Source organism: Alligator sinensis, unplaced genomic scaffold (genome assembly GCF_000455745.1).
Source record: "Alligator sinensis unplaced genomic scaffold, ASM45574v1 scaffold218_1, whole genome shotgun sequence".
Lineage (NCBI taxonomy): Eukaryota > Metazoa > Chordata > Crocodylia > Alligatoridae > Alligator > Alligator sinensis.
Genome location: NW_005842083.1, coordinates 2,504,592 through 2,512,948, shown reverse-complemented (window position 1 = coordinate 2,512,948; position 8,357 = coordinate 2,504,592). Strand labels below are relative to the sequence as shown.

The 8,357-nt window shown below is 40.9% G+C and overlaps 1 long non-coding RNA gene across 1 annotated transcript; it reads right to left on the bottom strand.

The window, feature by feature from the left end:
• Positions 1-2,806: 2,806 nt before the first annotated feature.
• LOC112550337 lies at positions 2,807-4,317 on the bottom strand. The gene is made up of 3 exons (XR_003094128.1): positions 4,196-4,317; positions 3,050-3,142; positions 2,807-2,916 (listed from the first exon to the last, which is right to left on the bottom strand). It is a non-coding gene; the product is annotated as an uncharacterized LOC112550337 (long non-coding RNA).
• Positions 4,318-8,357: the final 4,040 nt, after the last annotated feature.

The following is an 8,357-nucleotide window of genomic DNA, read 5'->3' as shown; positions in this document are numbered from 1 at the left end:
CAGTGGTCATCAGACTTTTCTTCCCTCCCCACCACTCCAGGATGCTAAAGGAGCTCACTACAGCTCTGGTACTAAACATTTATTTCTGTTGGAGTAGCCCAGATTCATTATATCATTTATAAGTATTGGTGACTCTTAAGCAATGAGCTCTAAGGATCTGTGGCAGAGTTAAATTTTTTACCATTGATTCACAGGTGTGAATAACAAGTAATAGAGTGTTTCCATACTGTTCCACCTAATGTTTTCCTCTGCCATAATATCCACAAAGAATAGCTTTTTGAAAGACTTCAACAAAAATGGACAAGTAAAACTAATGAAACCTGTGATGTATGGCCTTGATTTTTTTTTTTTAGATAATCTTCTACTATATAACGCTTTCCCACCTTACATGATATTTCTTTAGCAGATTTTAAGAAGAGAACTATTATTTTTTAACCCAATGCAGCCACAAAATATTAAGTTTGCAGAATGAGAATGGTGAAAGCCGCCACTGCTGATCTTCTTTCATATAGCCAAGGGACACATCCATTTGGTTTATTGTTTTTGTCGGTTCCTCACTTGGAAAAGTGCAGTCTTATTTGTTCTGTTACTAGTACTTTGTAGATTCAAACTACATGAGTTATTGCCCATGATATACTCAGGGATATTGGCATTAAGTTATACAATTAGCTCATGCATCCAAGTGGGTAAAATAAGCTGCAACCATATTTCAAGTCCAATCTGAAGTTCCAAATGAGACGGTGTTAGTTGGCAAATAGCTGGAATGTGTCAGATGGATCTCAGAAGGAGTTCAGGCCTGACATGATAAGTGATATAATTTACAATCCACAGGATGGAGGTTGAAAATTTCCCATGCGGAATGTGTATGCACTGTACTCTAAGTCTCTCTTTCTGCTACTTTAGAAATTTTAAGAGGTTTGAAAACAAACAGCAGAGTTTCTCCTATCCAGCTTCACAGAGAGATTTCTTCATTAGGATATGTAGATACATTATACCAAAATACCCAAAAAGCAGGGTAAATTAGCCTGTGCTGCTGCATCTGCACTGCCTCTGATACCTAAACTAGCTTTTTTCTAAACCTAGCTCAGATATCTCTCCACTGCTGTCAACTGCACCTACAGTGTAAACAGACCCTACTGATCTTTCCTACAGATCTTCATTGCCTGGACAACATTTCTAATCCAAAACCCACTATTCATTTCAGTGGGTTTTGGATTAGGCCTCAGATGGTGAGAAGAAATCATGGTGACATATAGATCTACCAAGTACCAGTTAAATTCTAACCCTTGTCAGAAATAATAATATTATCTAAATGTAACTGCTAGCATTGGCGATGCATAGAGGGTGCACGCAGGTGCACATGCACCCCCTGAGATTGGCCGTGCAACCTCTGGAAGCACCAGCTGCGAAACCAGAAGTGCCACCAGAAGTGCACTTCTAGTTTCGCCAGTTTTGCCACTGGCTCAGCAATCAGCTGCTGGGTAATTGTGCCAGAGTTTATTCAGTTGCATTAATTACACATGTAGACACGCCCAATAGTTCAAGTAGCACATTTTCTTCATCTTTTTTTTTTTTTTTTTGAAGGCGAGGTATGTGTATGGAACAGAGATGCAGAGAGAGATAAAGATTGCTTCTGTGGTAAACATACCACAGGTGTCATAACATGATGGAAATCACATTCTGAAACCCTTAATGACAGCGATATTCTGAATTACTTTTAAAAAGGAAGTGGTTATTTTTGTATGGGAGGGATAGGATACCAAGTGTCAGATGACATTTCTTGAATGCATTTGCAGAGTCATTTAGTATTGCCAGAGTGGCACGGTTTTCTCAAAACTGCCACTACAGGAGATCCTGAGTTAGTATAAGGCTGCTTTAGGCAAGCCCCTTCTAGCACAAGGGCTTGTTGAGAGCAATTGGAGGCAGAAAGGAGGAACTGCAAGGGCAGAAGGGATTACAAGAAAGTTGCACAGACTCACTGTTCAAAGCAACCTGACATAGGATAGTCTCTGGCTGGTCTGGATATCCAGCAAAGCAAAGAGGTGAAAAAGTAGCTTTTTTGTCTAACTCCATCAGCTGCATCAAGGGGTTCAACATAGCCAAGGATTTATTTCTGAGACCGTAATCATAATCCCCATTTCAGATCCACACTCCCTCCTTAAAGTAACTTGAGTAACATGAATTAAGGATGAAGAAGCTGTCACTTTACCAAGGAGAATTGGCCTGTTATAATGACAGATGATGCCAGATTCCAGGCAAAAAACTGATTTATCTAAATTGAAACGGGAACAGCAGAAATGGTACTGGGAACAGAGTCCACCTTTTTTTACTAATGTCTCCTGAGTTCTGTGACTTCATGTTTACAGAAGTCTTTCACTGCTGCTTGGAGTAGCACAGGTGGCCAGAGATAAATAACTCAGGGTAAGAGGGGCTGGTGGGAGTGTGGTGGGGGAGTGTCTGGCAGGTCTGTGGAGGGGGTTTCCACAACAGGGTTGCTCAGTCCAGAAAGGGGAGGTAGACAGAAGGCTAAAATTAGCCTGGTCAGGGTTGGGGAGGTAGGAATAGCACAGTCATGGGGCTCATGCACATGAATGTGTATAGGTATTCACTAGACTGGATTTACCCATTTTAGAGCAGGTTAATCCAGGTCAATCTAAAGTTAGTTCACCTCTGAGGTATATTAACTTTCTACTGGGCACACCATTTTTAGAACAATGTAAGCCCTGTGAATGCCTGTACACTTGGCCATTTAGATAGACCTAATTTGATTAGGTTGATCTAAATGTAATGTTTGCATGTATTCTTACCAATTACATTGCAGAATTCAGTTGGGCTGAAGGCTTGCTGTAGACCATCTAGCGCACAGAATTGGAAAATGACAGCTGTTTCAGTTGAACCATTCTGAAATGCACGGGACTTTGGAAAATATAAAAAGACAACCATAATGAGTGACTTTGTGCTATGTGGACACCTGAATATTCTCTCACTAAACGCAATGTCAAGACCCCCATAATTACAGGTTTTATGTTACAGCACATTAATACCTTACCTCTTCCCAAGAACAGAGCAAAGCTTAGTTCAATGCTGATCTAGTCTCTTTCATTACATATGGCTTTTGATAAAGAAAACCAATACTTTGGATCTGTAAATAAAATATGTAAATTAGCAGGGTAGTTCAAACACTGTGTGTAAACTGGGGAATATTCCAAAGATGGACCACAATGCTGCCTCTCATTATTGTATAGTACAAACAAAAAACTATAGGGAAAGGCATTAAGGTTGCAAATTCAAGTCCTCAGAAGCTAAGAAATGCCAGAATTAAGGCTCCCTGCGCAACTTAAATTGCACCCCTACAATCCTTGGGAATTTCTGTAGTGTATCAACGGCAGGTCTGCGAGAGAATCCGTCCCCACTTTAGTCTGCTCTAGAGCCAGAAGTTTGTATGTGAGGCTACTCTTGACTCATCCCTGGCACCTACTCACAGGCCTACTGGAGATAGAGAGCTCAGGAGTAGATACTGAGAATAATTCCAAAATAGTCTCATGAGTGAACTTCTGCCCCAGGGAGCAAGGAAAAGATTCAGGTAGGTGAACAATGCTCAGTCCCATCCTCCCTGACATCTATCATTGTCATAGTATAGACAAGCTCTTTGTTTGTATGCATTATGAGTCAACCTAAATTCGGAATCACCTTCTTTTTCTCTTCTTGGAAGAGCTTTGCTTTATTCAGTTGATAGGATGAGTGATTCTCATTGAGTGAGCAGCAATTCATTATTTTTTTCTCTTTGCTGGTCTGTGGATGGTACTTTTGCCTTACTTATTACATACCTGTCAAAACATAATTACTAACTTTCGCATGGGCTTTTTGATGGCTCACTCACTCCCATATGTCGTTTTTTCACCAGCGTTAACTAATTTGAATACTTAAACAGAAATACCTAATACCTGATTTTTCAGAGTACTTAGCATTAGACATAGCACTTAATATGCTCAAAGCACAGGAAGTGAATTTAGGTACCACTGTGAGCACTAGTAACTTCTGCAGATGTGGTCCCAGGTGTCAAATAAGATACCAAGAAAATGAGAAGCATACAATTAGTGCTCATCTGTTAAAAGTTTAGTATAATTAACTTGCCCAGCATCACACAGAGCACATGAAATAAGGTGTATTTTCTAACGTGCATTAAATGTAATACCTTCAATAGCCCAGTCCCTAGCACGGATCTTCGCAAACTCCTAGTGCTCTGGTGAAGCGCCCGAAGATTGGAAGAAGGCCAATGCGGTGCCTATCTTCAAGAACGGGAGGAAAGTGGATCCGGCAAACTACAGGCCCATCAGCCTGACCTCTATCCTGGGCAAGGTCCTGGAAAAGATTATCAAAGAGGCCATCCTTAACAGACTAGCTGACAGCAATATCCTGAGGAATACCCAGCATGGGTTTGTTGCGGGTAGGTCATGCTTGACCAATCTCATTTCCTTCTATGACCAGGTGACCTATCACCAGGGCAAGGGAGAGGAGATTGATGTCATATATCTTGACTTCAAAAAAGCCTTTGATCTGGTATCCCATAATCACCTCTTGGCAAAACTGGCCAACTGCAGCCTTGGAACCACCACGATCTGTTGGCTGGAGAATTAGCTGAAAAAATGCAAGGTTCTCCACCTTGGGAGGAAAAACCTGCAGCATGTCTATAGGCTCAGCAGTGCTACTCTGTCTAGCACTATGGATGAAAGAACTTGGGGTTCATGATTGACCACAAGATGAACATGAGCCTTCAATGTGATGCTGTGGCTAGTAAAGTGAGCAAAACACTGGCTTGCCACCATAGATGCTTCTCAAGTAAATCCTGGGATGTCATTCTCCCGTTGTACTCGGCCTTGGTGAGGCTGCAGCTGGAGTATTGTGTCCAGTTTTGGGCTTCACAATTGAAAAAGGATGTGGAGAAGCTTGAGAGAGTCTAGAGTAGAGCCACGCACATGATCAGAGGTCAGTAAAACAGACCTTATGATGAGAGGCTGAGAGCTATGGGGCTCCTTAGCCTAGAAACCGCAGGATCAGGGGCGATCTGATGGCCACCTATACGTTTATCAGGGGTGTTCTCCATGATCTGGGGGAATGATTGTTCACCAGAGCACCCCAAGGGATGACAAGGCCGAATGGTTATAAACTCCAGCAAGACTGTTTCAGGCTGGACATGAGGAAGAATTTCTTTACTGTCCAAGCCCCCAAGGTTTGGAATAGCCTGCCACTGGAGGTGGTTCAAGCACCCACATTGAACCCCTTCAAGAGAAATTTGGCTGTTCATCTTGCTGAGATCCTATGACCTCAGCTGACTTCCTGCCCCTTGGGCAGGGGGCTGGACTCAATGTTTTCCGAGGTCCCTTCCAGCCCTAATGTCTATAAAATCTATGAATCTATGAAAGAAATGCATGTTAGATTGCCTTAATGTGCAGTAATAAATGTGCACAGTTTTTAAGTGACACTGAATGTGCAGTAGCCTATTTTACTGCACATTAGTATAATTTAATTGCACTTTGTTTTATGTGACACTTTAATACATAGTAAAAGAGGCTACTGCATGTTAAAGCACACATGTAGATGTGCCCACAGAGTCTTTTTGACAAAGGGATAGAATCCAGTTCCTGAACACAGCATGTAACTATTTTAACTAAAACCATTACTTCCCTTCCTGCAGTCCCTTCTCTTGTTCATCCCATCTTTTCCAACTGCAGTCATTCCACTTCACAACTCAGATTTATTCCCAGAGCACTAGCCACCTTTGTACTAACTGGCAGATAAGCACCAATTTTTACAAGCATCCAATAGCAAACTTTATACCACAAACCCCTCCAACTGTGCCAGAAATTATCCATATATCATTTATATGGTTCAGGAATAGAAAAGAATTATATGATCATAATTTAATCCTCATGACATGTGGAAGATTAGACACATTTGTAGTGATTTACAAGGTGAAAATCAGAAATTTTGTATTAGTGTTAAGGAACATAGCATAACGTGATAATACTTTTGGTTTTGTGACTATTTGACAGAATGTCATTTGTGTTATCAGTATAAATACTTGTGTAGCAATTGTTCTGATATGTTATTATTTATGTTTATATTCCTGTTTATTTTATACCTCTCTCAAAAAATAAGGAGGACAGTTTGACAGACCTAGATGTCAGCAAAGAATCTTCTGAGAACACAGAATGTCTTGTGTGATTTGACATCTGGATTTTATGAAGGTCAGTAGTTCATGGAGATGCAGTTATGGATGGTAACTGAAGCCCCTCTGCTGTGAAACAGACAAGAATCTGAGTAAAAACATGTGTTCCTTCTACTAGAAAAGGACTAAATGAAAAATAGATTTTTTTTCTAACATTGGCATTCAATTTGTCTTGTTTATATATATTTTAATTGATATTTTTGCTTAAATAACACCTTTAAAATTATGAAAATAGTAATTACAAAATAAGGATTTTATAAATTAGTATTCTAAGTGTCTGTCTCTGGCAAGTAAGAGTAAGGAAACTGAAAGCTGATCAAAAATCTATGATCAAATCCTCAATGAACTGTCAAACATAGCAGTTCATTAGTATATGAATTAATGCAATTAGTATAAATTGCAAATGTGAATATCACCTCCTTCTACCTAAGAAAAATTAGAAAAAAGCTTCTCCTTGATTTACAGGTTTCACAAAAGGGCTTGATTTTAACTTCATCCATATTTCTCTCTTTCTGTGTGTATGTTATTCCTTGTACAAACTTTTCAAGCACTGATACCAGACCAGACAGCTTGTCATGCAGGAGTGTTATGCAGCTTAATTTTACTTACTTATCTTTATATGGTACACCTAAAGTACCTATCATTTCAGTACTACTAGTACTGAGGTACTACTGTACCTCAGTATCTAATGCTAGAACACTTGTAAAATGCATCAAAACAAGAAGAAATGTGGTACTGAAGTGGAAAGTATTGTAGCACTCTATTGCCTGCCTGCATAAGAACAGACAAGATTCTTTGGGTAAATCCGATATCTTTTATTAGACCAACTCAAATAGTTGGAAAAATTCTTCTTAGCAAGCTTTTGGGCACAAACACCCTTCGTCAGGCTGAGGAAGTGTCTGCAGATGGTCTGTGATATTACGAATGCAAGAAAACCCACCAGTTAAAATGTAAATTGAGGTGGTCAGTAGGTGAGAGACAAGTTGGGGGCGGGGGAAGTATTTTAACTGGCTGGCATAAGTACTGGCCTCTGGTTGCTTTAACACTCCATCCAGGAAGAGCACAGACCATCTGCATACACTTCCTCAGCCTGATGAAGGGTGTTTGTACCCAAAAGCTTGCTAAGAAGAATTTCTCCAACTACTTGAGTTGATCTAATAAAAGATATTGGATTTACCCAAAAAACTATGTCTACCTATGTCCTTAGACCAACATAGCTACAACCTACACCCTTGGTGCATGTATAAGAGGTATTACCTGAATAGTCAGCTCACAGGTCTTTCAAAGGGCAACTTTGAGCACACTTACAGAAAAGGAAATAAGCATTTGAAAAATAAGTCCATAGTTTTTACAGTTTTTTTCCTCATTTATAACAGGATCATATATAAAGACATAAGTTATGGGCAAGGTGCTAAATGAGAGCATTTGCATGATACTTAGAGCCAGTCATATAACTCAGCAGCAAGAATGTTTCTCATACTACATCATACAATACTACAGTTGTGACAAGCGATAACAGAGATAACAGATTAAAAAGGAAAGCAAACCAATAAAAAGGGCTTTCACCTCTGTTTTCTTGTGCAGAGACTGGGACTCCCCCACCGTGTTTCAAGACGGACTCGAGGGGAGCGCCTCAGGACCTAAGGTTGAGGAGGACTGGGTTAGAGTGCTTCTGGAGGGGCTGGACATGTTCAAGTCAGCAGGTCCAGATGCTCTCCACCCCAGGGTGTTGAGGGAGCTAGCAGGGGTTATTGCTGGGCCCTTGGCATGGCTTTACGAGTGCTCATGGTGCTTGGGCCAGGTGCCAGATGATTGGAAGATAGCCAACGTGGTCCCCATCTTTAAGAAAGGGAGGAGGGAGGACCCGGGCAACTATAGGCCCGTCAGTCTTACCTCAATCCTGGGGAAACTCTTTGAGAAGATCATCAAGGAGCACATATGTGATGGGCCGGCATCGGGGATGATGCTCAGGGGCAACCAGCACGGTTTCATTAGGGGCAGTTCATGTCAGACCAACCTGATTGCCTTTTACAATCAGGTCACAAAAGCATTGGCTGCAGGTGTCGCCATGGATGTAGTCTTTCTGGACTTCAGCAAGGCCTTTGACACTGTCTCCCACCCCATCCTC